General features: G+C 50.6%; 1 protein-coding gene across 6 annotated transcripts in view; it reads right to left on the bottom strand.

Moving 5' to 3' along the window:
- The window catches only part of LOC307183733 (uncharacterized protein), a 355278-nt gene extending 344560 nt beyond the window's left edge, over positions 1-10718 (bottom strand). For all 6 annotated transcript variants that reach the window (XR_013827575.1, XR_013827576.1, XM_079916673.1 and 3 more), the window contains exon 1: positions 9496-10718. The gene's annotated coding sequence lies outside the window, so the exon portion shown is untranslated. The remainder of the gene's footprint in view (positions 1-9495) is intronic.
- Between the last annotated feature and the right edge of the window lie 6482 nt (positions 10719-17200).

The following is a 17200-nucleotide window of genomic DNA, read 5'->3' as shown; positions in this document are numbered from 1 at the left end:
ACGTGGGCAGAGTGTAAGGAAACCACAGGAAAAGCACAACACCCTGGAACTGGGAAAAACAGGCCTCTGTTACCACCTCTAGCACTGAAAGGCCAAGGAGGGCCAGGCAGTTATGAGAACCCATTCTGGCTCCTGCGAATCCATTTTCCACACTGTGGCTAGAATGACACACTCCCTAACACACACACTCACTCATACACATCTATAGCTTCAAGTCTGTTAAGAGCATCCCATAGTCCTTGAGATGGCTAAAAGTGCCTTAACATAGCCTCCAAAGCCTTTTGTGACCTGTCTTCTCTGCCATGTCGCCAGCTTTTACTGGGACCAGGGTCCACCTCATTTTCAGCCTTTTAGTCACTGTGGCCTTCTCTTATATTCTTGGATTCACCATGCATGTTCCTTCCCACCTCAGGACCTTGGCATATGCTGTTCTCTGGCTAGAATACTTCTCACTCTACCCTCTAAATCCTCTTATCCCCACTCATCTTTGTGGGCTGAGCTCAAGTGCCACGTACTGGAGGAACTTTCCCAAAGCTCCACCTTCATCATATACCTTCAGGACATTAATATGTCTCCTGCAGAGCACGTATCACTATTGTCATTCTCTATTCATATTTGTACAAGTATTTGATGAAGGTGTGTCCCACTAGACTGGAAGCTCCATGAGGGCAAGAATGGCACCCTTTTTGCTCACTACTGTACACTGCCTGGCACCTGGCATCTAGCAAAACCTCAATACATATTGATGAATGAAGGAATGAAAACATCCTTACTAAGAGAAGGACACTTTGCCCCAAAACGAGTGTTAAATACCCTAAGAAGCTTTGCCTAGTTTTGTTACACAATTTGCATTCATTCATTCACAGATTATTTACTTGCCATTTCTCTGTGTCAGAGATAACAAAGGGCAGCTTCCTTCAAAAGCCTTTTATGAACATATGGCAAGAACGTGGTGGGAGAGCCTCCAAGCCAGGGCAGTGGATGGCATCTCAGTAAACCCGGTGGGCCCTCAAGGTGAACAGGGAGTGCCTCCCCATTCTTGGCCCATCAGACCCAGAGCAAAGGCAGATGGATTAAACAATCAACCGTGAGCTTTTCCCAGGGCCCTAAACGGTGGCCAGGGCCACAGTCAATGGCACCCAAGTGATGGAACGCTGGCCATTTTGGCAAAGTGGAGCTGAAGGAGCTGCATTTGGTTGGCTCCAGATAATTGCTAACCACAGCGAAAAATCCTCTGCCTCAAAATTCCCGTTTGGGAAAGGGACCAAACGCATTTCCTTTGATTATTCAAATCTACATCCTGTTCTCTGATTTGATTGACTTCACACGTGGATGGTAATGGGTCTATGCCTTGGCTTCCTCATCCTCAATAAGGATGAAAGTTTTTAGGTTGTTTAAGAGCATCAATAAATAATAATAGCAGTAGCAGCAAATAACATTTACCGAACATCACTCTATGCCCGACTCTGTGCTAAGCTCTTTATACATACATACATATATATCATATCTCAATCTTCACGTCAATTAGCTCATGTTGGTCCCCTGCTTAAAACTCTCCAATGACTCCCCTTGATATTAAAATAAAATGTAAACTCCTTGCCTCTGCAGTCAAGGCCCTACAGGAATATAATTTCTGCTGTCTTATCTAAAACGGCCTCTCCCCTCAGTCAGCTCCAGCAGCATCAACCTTCTTTCTGCAGCTCACAGACACCAAGCTTGTTCCTACCTCATGGCCTTTGTACCAGCTAGCCCTTCTGCCTGAAGTGCTCATCCCCAGATCCCCGCATGGCTGCCTCCTGCTGGTCACGTGGGTCTCAGCTCAGTCACTACCTCCCTGACTCCCCTACCCCCCTCACCCTATTGCTCCATCACTGCACCGTTTTACTGCTGCCGTAGCATGTATCACTATCCGAAACTATCTTAATTTTTTGTTAGCTCCACTATTATCTGTCTCCCCTAACTAGAACATACATTCCATGAGAGCAAAGTCCCATCTATCTTGTTCACTCTTGAATTCTCAGTGCCCAGAACAGAGCCTAGTACACTTCAGGCTTTCCACAAACATTTCTCAAGTAAAAAAAAAAAAAAGGGTGACAGACACTGTGCAATAAGAGCTACTATACTCATGCCATTTTGTAGATGAAGGACCTGAGGTCTAGTGACATTGGGTGACATGCCCAAGGTCACAGAGGCAGAGGGTAAATAGAGGAGAAGAGTGACAATCGTAACCAGGCCTAGCTGCTCCAGGACTCGTGCTCTTAATCACTACACAAACTGAGATTCATCCCATGAATCCTGTCATGTATCCTCCCCACTACTACCCCCATATTCATTCTTTTTTTTCCAAAGAAATGCTAAATTTAAAAAAAAATTATTTAATTAATTTATTTTTGGCTGTGTTGGGCCTTCCATGCTGCGCGCGGGCTTTCTCTAGTTGCGGCGAGCGGGGGCTACTCTTCGTTGAGGTGCACAGGCCTTTCATTGCGGTGGCCTCTCCTGTTGCGGAACACGGGCTCTAGGCACGTGGGCTTCAGTAGTTGTGGCACGCGGGCCTCAGCAGTTGTGGCTTGCGGGTTCTAGAGTGCAGGCTCAGTAGTTGCGACGCACGGGCCTAGTTGCTCCACGGCATGTGGGATCTCCCCGGACCAGGGCTGGAACCCGTGTCCTCTGCATTGGCAGATGGACTCTTAACCACTGTGCCACCAGGGAAGCCCCCCATATTCATTCTTTACATTGAACCTGGCCCAAGAGCTAGGCAGCAAGGAGGCATTGAATAAAGCAGTGCAGAGAGTATGAACTGGTACAACCGCTTTGGATGACTGTTTGGAAATACTAACACTGACCCAGTCCTCAGTTTATATCCGCAGATATATTAATATGTGTTCAACCAAAAGCCATGTACAAGCATGTTCACAGAAGCAGCATTCTTAAAACCAAATGCTTGGAGCAATGTAAATGTCCATCGAGCAGAATGAATAAACACATTGTAGGGACTTCCCTGGTGGTCCAGTGGTTAAGACTCCACACTTCCAATGCAGGGGGTGTGGGTCTGATCTCTGGTTGGGGAACTAAGATTCCCACATGCTGGATGGCACGGCCAAAACATTTTAAAAAATTAAAAAATAAACACATTGTAGTATAGTCATAAAATGGAATGTTATACAGCAACAAAAAAGAAAGTACAACTACATGCAACAACATGGCTGAATCTCACCAAGAAGAAGTATCTACGGTATAATTCCCTTTAAAGAAAGATTTTTAAAAATAGACTATGTTAATCTATGTTGCTAAAAGTCAAAATAGTGACTACCCTTGTGGGTGGAGGTGGGGCACGGTGGTGGTTTGGGATGGGAAGAGCATGAGTGGGGCTTCCCGAATTGGGTAATGTTTGGTTTCTTGACCTGGACACTAGTTCTACCGTTGTGTTCAGTTCATGAAAATTCATTCAGTTCTATACTTCTAATTTGTACACTTTTATGTTGTAAAACAATATATTTATGTTGAATCATATGAAATGCCACTTTGTCCATGAAAAGTCGCTGCATATTAGCAACTTCACATGGCCCAACTAAAATGTTATACTTCAATGAGAGGATTACTTAAGAAAAAATAAATCCTACCCAGTTGAATTGCTTCGTATTATATGTGGCTCTGAAAAAACTAGTTATGAGAAAGAGCCTGTGCCTTCCAAGTGTTCTTTGGCAGGTGGTAAACAGGCCCAGGATGGTTGTAAATTCTTCCCCAGGGCCTGAGGCTGGTGCACGTGGTCGTGTACCCCGGAGTCTGGAGTCCAGCCAGCCCTGGTGTAGTGCAAGTCAGCTGGAGGAGGCCTGAATGTCCTCGAGCAGAGATGAGCCTCTCCACCTCAGGCCCAAGGTGTCAGTGGTCCTGGAACACACCAGGTCACACCTGCCCTGCTCTTTGCACTCACTGTGGCCTCCTTCCTAAACACTTGCAAGGTTCCCATTCCTCAGCCTTCAGACTTCCTAGAGAGGCTCTTCCTGACCTCCCAACCACTGTCACATCCCTTTATTATCCCCTTCATGGATTTGACCGACATCTGAATTTATGTTATTATTTGGGTGTTTACTTTTTATTATTTGCTTCCCTCATTGGACTAATGAGAGGTATATGAGAGCAGGAGATTCCTATAACTTGTTCACTGTTGTACCCTCACGGCCTGGGATGGTGCCTAGTACCTAGAAGCTGCTTAAATATTGGCTGAATGAAATCAGCCAATGAATGACTGACCAAATGAAATGGCATGAATGGAGGCCAGGGGAGAAAGGGTGGCCCAAATCACAAGTCAAGTCAGAAAGAAGCACGCAACCCCCCATCCCTCTCATGGAACGTGAAAGCCAAGTTCAGCCTCCAGAAAATTGCTGACCCCTCCAGAGTCCCCATATCCCTTCCTTATCCCTGTGCTTCTCTCAGGGTCCCCATTCTGCTGTACGAAGGACACAGACACTTATGAGGTATTTACTGAACCACCCTATGGAGTAGAATTATCATGCCCATTAAATATATAATATCGAGAGTCTAAAGGATCAGTAACTCACCTGAGATCCATCAGCAATTAAGTGGCAGTTCTTTGGGCAAAGTCTAAATATGTCCACTCCCAAAGTCATAGCTCACCAATCACTGCATCAGCTGAGTTTTCAAGATTACCAGGGAATTTCTGTGATTTGCAAGCAAGGACCAAAAGAGCTCCTCTTGATCTTTTATTTTTTTCTCCTTCTTCTCTTCCTACTGCTCTCAGTGGTTGCTCTGGATTTAGCTCCCACATCTGAAATGAGCAGTGTGCTTCATTTGATGTGAACTAGTGCAAATTTGAGCCGTGCCACTTAAATACCTTCATAAAAACCTTGATTCAGTAGCCAAAACTGAAACAATGCAAATCTGACTTTATAGTCACACCTATGAGGAAACCACTCTGGACTATGTGAGGTCTTCAGGAAAGCTTCTTTTGCATAACCTTCCACGGCCCTGTTCAGCAAAGTGTGAAAACCAAGGGTCTTGGAGGAAGAATGGGGGAAGAGGAAGCTAGTGACCTGTATTATTGTAACCAAACTAAAATCTTCAAAATTTCCCTATTACACAGAGCAATTAGAGGAACCTCAAAACTCGCTGTGCACTTGGCTCTCAGCTAGATCACTTGAAAAATATCTTGCCCTTTAGGGCTCATGATAATCCCCTGAAGCAGATACTATGACTATCGCCCTTTTTACAATAGAGATCTGAAGAGATTAAGAATTATGTAAAGTCACCAAGTGTTTAACAACCGCCCCTCCCAAGACTGATACAAGAGAATCATCATTCCCAGCTTTATATCAAACTATCTGCTACCACTGAAATCCAAGCATCTAAAATCAACTCTTTGGTGAACTATTTAAGATACCCAGTCACACCGTTAAAAATATAACTTTTATCCTGCAAAAACTGTACTAGTTAAAGCCTCAATGACAGCACAGTATGACTGTTTGAACTGTTTCTTGATAAAGAAAACTTTGTTTGCATTTGAGAGTGTTTTCCACTTTCTGAAGTTTTGACGCGCACAGATAAATAGGCTTCTCTTAAAATTCTAACTTATTCCCATTCATCAAAATGGCTGGGTATGTTGAATAATCATCGAAACGTGTATTCAGCACCTAGACGCTGTTCCAAGGGCTTTAATGTGCATTATTCTATTCAAGGTCCACTCAGACCTTTTTGCTAAGTACTACTATTAGTTTTCATATGACAGAGGAGGAAACTGAGGCACATTCAGTTTGGGTAACTTGTCCAAGGCTGTGGAGCTTGTAAAGGTGAGATTGAACCCCAGCAGTCTGCGGTCAGTGTTTGTACATCTGTCTTTCAAGTCCTCCAGGCTCCAAAGCTGAAAGCCAGAAAGCCTAGGGGCTACTGCCAGAACAGAGTTCTAACCTCAGGGGTGACACATCGCCCTGGCTATCTTCGCTTGCACTAGCACTCCCCAAGGTTCCTTCTGCCACCCCTTTGCCTGGCTCAGTCTGCATTCTGCAGATGCGAAATGCAGGGAAACTTCTCCAGGGCCCCCAGGCTGTGGCCCCTCCTTTGCTCTCCTGTACTCTCTAATGCACCACTGATGTTAACTGTAATTAAATCATTCTTGGAAACAAATAAATCATTATTTGTTTAACATCTCTCTCTCCCCTCCTGACTATATAAACAGTAGCAGTTCCAGAGTTTCCTTATAGGTAGGGGCAGGTCATTTACTTGTACTGGGGGGCTTGGTTTCAGTGCTTCCTATTTGATAGAAGGGTGAGAAAGGTCAATTGAATACAGAAATAAATGAGGGTGCTGATGAAGATTATACGTGACACCATGGTGTCACCACTGACTGTAAGCTCTATATGGACAAAAATAGCATCTATCACTGTAAACCCAATACCTGGCACCGTGCCTGATGCATAGGAGGTGTATAATAATGTTTTGTGGAATTAGTAAATAATGAAAACAGAGCCTGTGACTTCTTATCTGAAAAGGAGGGAAGATAAGACCCAGAGCACAGCTTTTTAAAGCTACATGACATATGAAAACAGGCCGAGCACAGGAATGGCACACAGTAAATGCTCCGTAAATGTCTGCCACTGAATTAGAATTCCTGCCTCTCCTCACTCCCACTGCACTCAGCTCCCAGCTTGATAAGAGGGCAAAGCCCAGAACCGAAGCCACTGGACTCCCCTGTACACGATCTGGTAGGGGTGAAGACGGTGATAGGGTGAAACGACTATAATTAGCACGGGCAGGAATGCAGGGCTGTTAGGGTCCACCTCCAGCAGAAGAGTTACACCTGGGGAAGAGACAGGGCAGCTTTGGAATGAACAAAGTCACAGGAAGTAGGAAAAAAAAAAAATCCAGCACAGGCCTACCAGCCACTCAATCCAAAGAATGAAGGTGGTACCGTTAAACTGTGAAGGCACAAATGCTTTGCATTCCCCACCATCTTTCACTCTGTCCCCTCTCCCCCAACCTCTGGCCCCTGGGCTGCAGACAGGATTAAAACACAGCAAACCAGAGGGTGTCGGCCACAGAGATGCCTCCCCACAGGCACCTTCACATCAGCCTTTCCTCATGCAGACGCTTCCCAACCTGTCCCCTCATCCTCCTTCAGGTCACGTCTTCCCAGTCTCCAAGTTTCAACTCATAACCACAGCCCCCTGTCAGAAAGAGACCCCCTGGTGCCCAAATTAAAATCAGGTCCTTCGCAGCTCTCCCCATACCCTCAGATCCTGCTTCCATCTCCCTCCTAGCACTTATCATAGACTCAAATTGCATAGTCTGTCTTCCCCCCAAATTGTGAGCTTCACTAGGGCAGGGAGGGCTGTCTGTCTCTCACCACCAAGGCCTCAGAGTCAGGGCAGGCCCCAGGGCAGAATATATGAATGACTGACTGGATGGATGGATTTCTCATAAGTTACCCCCAAACCTCTCCTCTCTTTAGGTTCCAAGGAAGAGTGGAATATGGTCCCCAGTGCCCTCCCAGACACCGAGTCACAGTCTGCTCAGGCATCAGAGACTCCTCCCAGCTCAGGATGGGGGGCTCCTTCATGGAGCCCCACCAGAGCTGGGGTCTCCTCACTTCTCCTTCAGGAAAGCTGAGAACAGACCAGGAATGGAAGGAACACTGTCTCTTGGCTAATTCCTCTAATTAAGGACACAGGACAGCCACCCCCTACCTCATCTTGACTTTCTTCCATAGTTTAGAAAGGATTTCCTTATTCCCATCCTTTTACTTGTTCCAGCAAGGCCCATGAGCAACCACTGGCTGGAAAATCACTGCTCCAACTTTCCTTGTTTGACATGCTTAAGTGACTTGCAAGAAACAAGTTTTTAGGCTTGTGATATGAAGATGGGGTGGTAGCAAAGTAGAAAGATCCGGGTTGCAAAGATCTAGAAAATCAGCACCACCATTTATTAGATCTTTCATTTATCAGGTGCAGGACCCTTGGCCTCAATTTCTACATCTGACAAATAGGAATAATGATATTGAGCTTGGATGCCTGTAAAGGGAAGACCTGAACAACTGTAAAATACTCTATTGTCCTAGTAAAGAGTTTTTCTCTTGGCATTAAGTAAGGTCTTGGCCCTGAAAGGAAGACTGAGCTTTCGTAGGGGGAGAGCCTGCTCTGCCCCCAGGAGCTGAGTAAGGAAATCACACTGCAAAGGTGCGTTTGAGTAGCGAGAAGCCATTTTAGCCTGGACTCGGTGACCTTGGGTTCTGGTCTGGGTTTGCAAAATGTCTCTCCCTCTGCCTGTCTCCAGAGCGCCAGCACCAGCCCCAGCCCCAGATCCAGCCCAAGGCCAGACCTCTGGCCTGGGCTGGAAGTCTTTCATCGGCTCCCTTGACAACAGCCAAGCACAGATCTATGGTGGCGTAGGAAGAAAAAACCTGCCTCACAACCTCCCCGTGAAGCGAAAACACCATCAAGACAAACCTTACAGGGGATTCAGACCCTGGCCCAGCTCTTATCCCCGCATCAAAGCCACCCCCTACCCCGGACTCCCCGGAGGCTACAGCCTCCTTCGTTCCTGGGCGGAGCTGGGCCTGCTGCGAGGGCTCCCCGCCTTCCCGGAGTCAGGCCTAATGGCGGGGGCTTTTCTTTTCACCGCCCAGGGTTGATGCGCTCCCCCCGCCCCCGCCGCCCCATCATTAACTGCAAAGAAAAGATCCCGGCCATTTCCATTTCCTCTGCGGCTCAAGAGCTCTGTTGTTATTTAATCCCGTGGCCACCCCGGCAGCATCCTCGGCGCGGACGGCTCCACCCATCCACCTGGCCAATTCTCGGCCGCTCCCGCTTCCCCGGAGGGGCGCAAGTAGGGGTGGCTGGGGAGAGGCGCCTACAGCAGCAAAGGGCTGTGGCCTTCGGAGGACACAGGGTCCTCAGGCCCGCGTCCCGTGAGGGCTGGGAAACGCACGGAGAGGGGAGCACTAGCCAGGGCAGCTGAGGGCGGGCGGACGCCGGAGCACTGCGGACATTACCCTGGAGTGGGGGGGAAGGGGGCGCTGCCAGGCGAGAGCCAGGTCTCTAGCTGAGTAGCCAGTATCACCCTGGGGGGTACTAGAGCCGGAAGAGGCCTCGGCCCAGTCGCTGTCCACACCCAAGAAATGGGGGGAGGGGTGGTCTGCGCTTACTCAAGGGAGACTCAGCGTCAGGAACCAGATTCACTCAGCAATCCCCACTCCGCCCTTCTTTGACATGGACGTTTGACATTTTCTTAATTTTTGGTAAACGCAGCTTCAAGACCCCTCGCCCCCCGACGCCCCTAGTCTAGAGAAAGAGAAGGCCCTCAGCAGGGGTCTTCCCGTTCCCCCGCCCTCCCGACTGCCTGCGGCGGGTAGAAATCCCTAGATCTAGGTGTGTCCTCCCCCACCCAGCTCTCAGCCCAGGATCCTGAGGCCGCAGTGCCCCCCCGCCCCCCAGCAACACTGACGGTTCCAGCCCAGGCCCGCAGTGGCGTGAAGGTGGCCTTTACCTCCTCTCGCAGGCTGGGAGGGGGTACAGCCCGCGCAGCTGAGCCAGCTGCAGCAGTCGCCGCCGCCCTCCATTCATAAAGGAAAAAAAAAAAAAAAAGGCAACAACAACCTCCACCCCTCTTTGTAAAAGAACGACGGCCCCTGGAGGAGCGAGAGCCAGCCCCAGCAATCACGGGTTAAGTTCTTTTCCGGCCCCCCATTCATAAAAAAAGGAGCGCGGCGCATGCGCGCGCGGGGTCTCTTGTGCCCACCCATTCATAGAATCGCGAACTGCGCGCGTGCGCACAGGAGCTCCCTTCCCTCCCATTCATAAAAAAGCCATTTTCCCAGGCAGTGGTTGCAACATCGCCGCGGAGGCAGCGAGAGGGGCTGACAGCGCGGTGCTGGCGCTGAGCAGCGCAGGGAGCAGTGCCGGTTCCTCCGGCCGGCGTCTGTGAGGACAGCGGCGTCAGACCCACTCGGGTTCGGGAATTCACACAGAGGTGGAGCAATGCTTGTGACTCTGTGGCTCCTCAAAGTAAGTCCCCGACCGGCTTCGGGATGTGAAGCTGCCCCTCTCTGAGTCGCGACGCGACTCCCCCTCGGGCTGGGGCAAATGGTGCGCTATTTCTAGGCGCGCCTCAGTGTTCCTTCCCTCTCCCTGCGCCTCCTGGAGCCGCTGCGGTGCGCCGCAGCTCCCTGACGCCCTCGGGTGGGCCGGCAAGGCGCCGGGGGTGTTCACAGCTTGGCACCGGCGTTCCCGACCCCCGGGCACTGCCAAGCACAGCTTCCCCACTCTCCACGACTCGGAAGCTCCGTGCGTGTCCCGGGAGTTTGCTTCTGGCCTGGCCTTTTTGCCCCTGCCACCACCGGCCTCGGGCGCTGTAACAGGCGGCTCTAGGCTCCGTCAGGAGCCACCTCTTGGGTCCGGCGGGCGCCCTCGCCCTGGGCGGCTCGCCCACCCCGGGCTCGCTGCCCACGGTGCCAGCTCTGCCGTAGATCTCCCCAGCCCGCCGCAGCGGCCTATGCTCGACGTAGGTTTTTCTTTCCCCTTCGGAGCCGTGAGGGACTGGGTTTTCTTCCCTTCTGCCTCCCCCTCGATGGTCAGAGCGGGGCTGGCCGGGACTGGGCATTTCTGCTCTCTCTCTCTCTTTGGCGAGGCGGTTCCTTGCCGTCTGACCTTTGCTCTGCTGCCGCATTTTATGCTGTGCAGCTGCCTTGCAGTTGCCTTTTTCTTCCCCGGCCTCTGCAGGGCCCGAGGCTCCTCGGCCTCCTCGTGCCTCCCTATCTCCGGGCACCGAGCTGTGCCAGGTCCCGGGGCCCCCGGGCCGCGCTGGGGCTGTGGTAGGGGCTGAAGGTGCGTTTCCATAACGCCGGGCGTGTGGGAGCTGGAGGAAGAGGCTGCGTGCGTAGGAGAGATAAGGCTCCCGCTTTCTCTCCTTCCTTCTTGGTGGTACCAGGCTTGACATCACCGAGAAGAGAGAAGGATAGAGACGGTACGTTCTAAAAATTCTGAATCGCCAAGCCTATGGGGGCAATGAAGGGGGGTGAGGGCAAATTTGGTCAGCCAGGACAGCTGGAGCTTGGCTCCATCACTGGGACCAGGGCTTTGCCCAGTTTCCCCTCCATACAGACGATCAAAAAAGCATTTAGACAGTAGCTGCTCTTGTGCAAGAAGACGGTTTCTCAATTTTCTTTGATTGGGGTCTGGGGATTGTGGGCAGAGGAGGCAGGAGAGGCGGAAAATGGTTGCATGTCTTGATGGGCTGAGCGATGGACGGGAGAAGCGAACTGGGCTGGAGGGGCTGGATGGTGGGCAGAGGGAAGAGCTGCTGGCTGCCTCTTGTACCGGCTGCTGGATTGGGTATCCATATTGCCAGGCCTGGATGAGGGCAGAAGGCTGCCTTCTGGCTCATCAAGGCTCAGAGACCACTTCCCCCACCCCAACCCCAGCATGATTCGCGATGAAAGGAAGGTTGTGGGTTCGATGGGGCGCCCAGACCCAGTGTGAACCCCCTCTTTCCTGCTTCCAAACCAGTGGCATGATTCTCTCCAGTTTGGGGAGGGGTGAGAGCAAGTGCATCTCTGTCTGGTTAGCTGACCAAGGCTCTCCAGTCTCTCTGAGCCTCTTGGGGGATACAAAGCTGGCAGGTGAAGGCCCAGAGCGTTTAGGAAATGTGGGTTTATCAATCTCTTAACAAGCACTGTCTGGCCTGAGGCCCTACCCAATATTGCACTGGTGATTTCACAATGTTTAGCGTTCCCCCGGATCTTCATGAATGGAGCATAAACATCTGAAAGTTTCAGTTTTTCCCTTAGTGTGTGGGTGTGGGGAGAACTAGGAAAGGGAGGGCAGCCATTGACAATGCCCCCCACACCTACCTCTCTCTCTCTCTCCCCACCCCCCCACCCCCAGCCCTCTCTTTCTCCCTCTCTCTTTGCTCTGTCTCCTTCTCTCTCTTTCAGCAGAAGGGTGGGAAAGAAGTTGTAGATGTGTCCAGTGTGAAATCAAATTTTCTAGCCCTTGGGAGGGTCCTCACTTGCCAGAAGGCTCCAGACGAATTCTAATATGAGCAGTGCACATCCTGACCAACTGAGCTGCGTGGCCAGTACTGGGTAGGGGGCATTTTGGTGGCAGATTTCTAAAATCTCCTTGATGGACAAATGTTGGTCAGCTTGATGAGGAAGACTTTAAAGATGTCTCTTGGTTATCTTCCTTCGTAGATTCTGAACTCTAGAGTAAGTGCTCTCCTGCTCATTCCCATGACCTTTACCAAATTACTCTCTGAAATGGCAACATCTCCTTAAAGCTTTGGTAGGGTGAAGTGGGCAGAGACTGATCACATGGAATAGTATGATTCCCGGTTAAAGCAGGGCAGAGGCTGGGGGCATTTGGAGCTCACAGATGTCATTTTTGTTTTCATCCTTCCAGAATAGGTGGAGAGATGGGCTCTTTGGAACTCCACCCCCCCACTCTGGTAAACCTGACATTGCCTCTGCCCAGAGGTTTGGCTGACTTGAAAAACAAATGAAGGCAGCCTTTCAGTGCAGAATTTGAAAGTCAGTGATTTTAAAACTAAGGGAGGAAAAAACACCCATTAACACCTCCAGAAATGTCCCTGAGGTGTGTTGCCCTGGGGTTTAATACTTTGGTATCACCAAAGTATAAATCCTTTGTGTGGGATTCTGTTCCAATGTCTAATGCTATTAGTCCCTTCATGTGACATCTTCCAGCCCCCACGAGTATTTTTCTTTCCCAGGTCCGTCCTCTTGGGTAGGGCCCGGGTGATGGTACCGGGAGGCTTATTAGAGAGGAGCCCCTTCTCTTCAGAGAAGAAGGTCAGTGTTCTTAGAAAGTTACGGCTTTCAATGTGGTTCTGCATCCAGAGTTGTCTGTCATCTGAGCCCTACTGAGGTGGAAGAAGTTCCCTTGTGAGGAAAGCCTCCGGATCTAGGGATAGAATAAAAAATTTTGGATTTAGGATGTCGACATGGCAAGAGTGGAGAAGGTTCCATCTCACGGTCAGCTTGGATCTACCTGACAGAAGGGAAAGCAATGACTCATTGGAATATATTTTTACTCTCTCAAAAGAGCCAAAGGAAGAAGGTGATGAAGGGCAACATAACTGAAGACTGTATTACCTCTTCCAGACCAAGGTAGGGGCTGGGTCAAAGCAGATGAGGGGCTAGGAAATGTGCTAAGCTTGGCCCTTAGTCTCCCCATCTGCAGAGTGGGGAGAAGAAACTCCTCCCGAGGGGCCAGGGCCAGCTGAGCAGCTAGCAAGTGTGCAGGGCTGGGGCTGTGCCCCTTGTTACTACTGGGTGCCTAGTAAGGAGGGCTTGGTTGTAAGGGAGCCCCTTCCTCCACAGGAGATGTGGGGTGCTGTGTGATGTAAGAGGCGAAGGATGCTTAGCTCTCGAGGGGGCCTGGGGCCACCCTGCAGATCCGGACAGCTGACGAGGCTGGGGATGTATCCGGGACATGTGGCTGGGTTTAAGAGGCTCCACCGTTCAGCTGTGATCACGATTGTTCTTTCCAAGGACAGTCGGTGGAGGAAGCAAGGGCACCGGGGAGGGAGCACAGATGTGCTGGATCTCACGGAGGAGGGAAGGGGCCCTTCTGGGGCAGGTGGCCATTTGCAGAAAAGTGGTTTCCCTTGTCTCTTTCTGGTTGGGGGGAAGGAGGAGTCATTTCCTGCCCCATCCCAGGAGTAAGCTAACGTCTATTATTGTAAGTCCAATTCTTAGTGGACAAATAAAATGATCTTGGTGTCAGTGAGGGGGGGGGGGTCCTCCCCTGGGGTTTAGATTTCTGGTGCCCCATCCCAAACTTCCACGTGGGCCAGGGGTTCCCCAACTGTACCAGTAGTTAACAGACTTCTAGCCCCATTCTTTGCTCACTCTTGACTTCTAATCCCTCTTTAAGGGGATCTGAGCAGACAACAATTCAGAGGGGAATACATCGAAGCCAGAATTTGTAGCCGGTTAGAATAGCCCAGAGCCAAGTACAGCAAGACCTCTCACACTCACCCTAGCACCGGGGCTTTGGAGCTCAGCTGGTTGTGGAAAAAGAAGAGAAAACGGTTGGGAACTGATAACTGGGGATGGGACAACGTGAGGAAAAGCAGCTGCTTTTGTGATCTCTGACAGGTTATGGCCAGAGGTCAGCTCCTTAGTGCTAGTGGTGGGTGGCAGGGAGGAGCAAGGTTTCTCAGGCAAATCCAGCTGCCTAAATGCTTTATTTGCAGCAGAGATTGTCTCCCTCGATGGAGTGTAGGGAAGGCAAGTCCCTGGCTTCCCTCCTCCCCCTTCCCCCCCTTTAAAAAGTCTTTTTGAAGCAATAAGTCATTACTTAGTTGGAGCTTAATGAACTAAACTGGAGTGTTGTCCCAAAGAACCCAAGCGAGAGTGGTAGATAGTGGTGGGCGGGCTCTCCTGAAGCCTAGAGACCTTTTTCTCTGAGCTGTTAAAGGCTTGAACAGCCTTCCCTGAAGGCACCTGCTGGGACTGAATGGGGCAGTGCAGAAACTACCCTTTCATTCAGAGCCCCTTGCCATTTGGCATTAGCTGACCTGTAGTTTTCAAAGTACAACTGTCAGGTTTTCCTAATATTTCCCAACTCCTCTCCCTGGGATAAGTCCAGGGGAAGGGGTGGATGGGTGGAACAGACATTTAACATGCCTCTTGATTCTTTCCAGCCAGCCTGCATTGAGCTGTCTGCCGCCTTGATGCTCAGCCCCTCCCCACAGGTACACATGCAATGTCAGGCTCACAGACGAAGCCGCAAATACAGGACAGTGTGCTCTGGGCTTTTCGATTGCCTGCTGATTCAGTATTCTAGGACTCTCTTCTTCTGCCTTCCTTTTACCCTAGCTCCTCCTTCCCTTCCCCACAGACCTGGACCAGGAAGCCGCATCCATGAACGTGCCCTAGGGACCCTTAAGTTCAACTTGATAGGTGGAAGGAGGCGGGATTCCCGCCCACTCTAGGCTTTCCTTTTAGGGACTGCTTTGTGGTGAGATCCTACAAATGAGACCCATTCAACCTTAAGAAAACTAAAAATGAAAACTCTTAGAAAAATGGGGGTGTGTGAGGTGACAAAAGGGATGCCAAAGAAAATGGAAGTGAAGATGTCTTGAGCTCTGACCCTTCCTTTAATGACAGATTTCAACCCCCCAGCCTCTGCTTTCCACACTGAAAATTCCCCTAACTGGGGGCCAGTCTGATGTCAGCCCTGTCTGGCTTCATTTCCAGACTGGTTGGGTAAGAACCCGAAGATGGCCCAGTGAGGTTCCCTGAGGGCTGGTGGCAGACCTGGGAGACTGGCGGAGTTCATGGCTATAAGAGAGAAGGGTGCTTCCGTGCCCTTCCATGAATACCCAGGAGTTATTGCAAGTCAGGGTCGCAGGGCTGAAGTTGCAGCCTCTGGAGCCTCTGCTGCCTGGATTCGAATCCTGCCCCGACCACTTGCCTGCTCTATGACCCTTTGTTCTTCCTCTGCAAAATGGGTATTATCCTCCAAGGGGATGGTGAGGATTGAAGGAGAAAATCATTGAGGATTTAGCACAGAGCTTGACACCAAGAAATGTTTCATAAATGCTTGCTGCTCCCCTAATTTTTTTTTTTTTTTTTTTTTTTTTTTGCGGTACGCGGGCTTCTCACTGTTGCTGTCTCTCCCGTTGCGGAGCACAGGCTCTGGACGCGCAGGCTCAGCGGCCACGGCTCACGGGCCCAGCCGCTCCGTGGCACGTGGGATCTTCCCGGACTGGGGCACGAACCCATGTCCCCTGCATCGGCAGGCGGACTCTCAACCACTGCGCCACCAGGGAAGCCCTCCCCTAATTATTAATTATTATTAGTAGAAGGTTGGAAAGGAGGTAAAAGTTTCCCTTCCTCGTGCTAATCCATAAGGCTTCCACCGAAAATTCGATAGAGGTGCGTCTCTGGCTAAGTGGACTGCTGGCTTTGTTCTCTGTCCACAGTCTTCCAAATTGGCCATCAGTCTCCCAAACAGCCTAAATGAGGCAAAGCCTCCTCTCTCCTATTTGTATTATAAATCTCTTCCTTCCTTGCCGGGGAAGCAGAGTACATATTAAACTGCACTTAAGTTCGGCAGCGTTGCTCAGACTGGAGGGTGGGTGTGTCCCAGTGAGTAGGGATCAATCTTCTAAGCTGCGGACTTGGGGGGGGCGGGGTTTGAGACACCGTCTAGCTGTGTTGAGGGGTTATCAAACAGGCTATCGGGAAGTTGTTTTTCTTGTCAGCCAAATGAATTCCACCCTCCTGCGGAGGGTCCCGGCTAATTGGGAGGTGAGGCCGTGAAGCCTGAGAAGGTTGCAGTGGTACAGCTCTGAGCCCCTGGTGGCCGGAAGGCATCTTCCGTCAGGGTCGTGATAGGGAAGATGCATTTTAGAATATGCCTGCTGGAGCCATCTTGGATGCAGCGTGTCCCAAGAGAGCTGAGTCATCGTGGACTGAGCTCCCACCCCCACGTCTGGCCCTGAGTGCAGGCCCAGATGTTGACAGCTGCCTCTGGAGAGTGATGGGAGCCTGCTAATGCCAATATCCCCATCGCCTGCAGGCGCTGCGCCCACCCTGGCTTCCTGGTGGGACTTTTCCATGGGACTTTTTCCATGAATCTGCCTTGTGATTCCAGGGCCTATTAAAATCCCCAAGCACTGCCCATGCCTTTTGCTTCCTCCATAGAAAGTGTGCCCGTTCTTATAGAACCCCAGGGATAGAACCAGGGGAAGGAGAGTGGATAAACTGTATAGGGGAGGGAGTACCCACAGCATGGCCAGTCCCAATCCTAGTCCTAAGAGGGAAAAAGCCCAACTACATGGGGCAATACAACCTTCACACCACCACCGACGTTCTGTTGGCAGGACCCTGAGCTTCTGGAATAAGGGAATCGCGTTGTCTTTGTCCTGGTTGGGGGGTTCTGGCTGAGGCACCTCTTGGCTGGCGCCAGAGTCGTCTCCTGTGCCTCTGTCAGCATTTTCCATTCTTCTGCCTAGTCACACCTTTTCCTCCAGGCAAAGGTCTGGGACCCGTGGCTCCTAACCTTCTCTTGACCCCAAACCCACTTATTCTAGAAGCAAGGCTTTGGAGTGCCTGCAAAGAATCAAGTGGGCTGAGGTAGCATCCCCTGAAGCTCTGCCCCGTGGCCAACTTGATCCTTGGAAAAACTCCTCTCTCTGAATGCTTAACTAACATCCCCCCGCA

This window comes from Stenella coeruleoalba (assembly GCF_951394435.1).
Source record: "Stenella coeruleoalba genome assembly, chromosome: 3".
NCBI lineage: Eukaryota > Metazoa > Chordata > Mammalia > Artiodactyla > Delphinidae > Stenella > Stenella coeruleoalba.
Note: the sequence above shows the minus strand (reverse complement) of the source record. Positions and strands in the feature narration are given on the sequence as shown.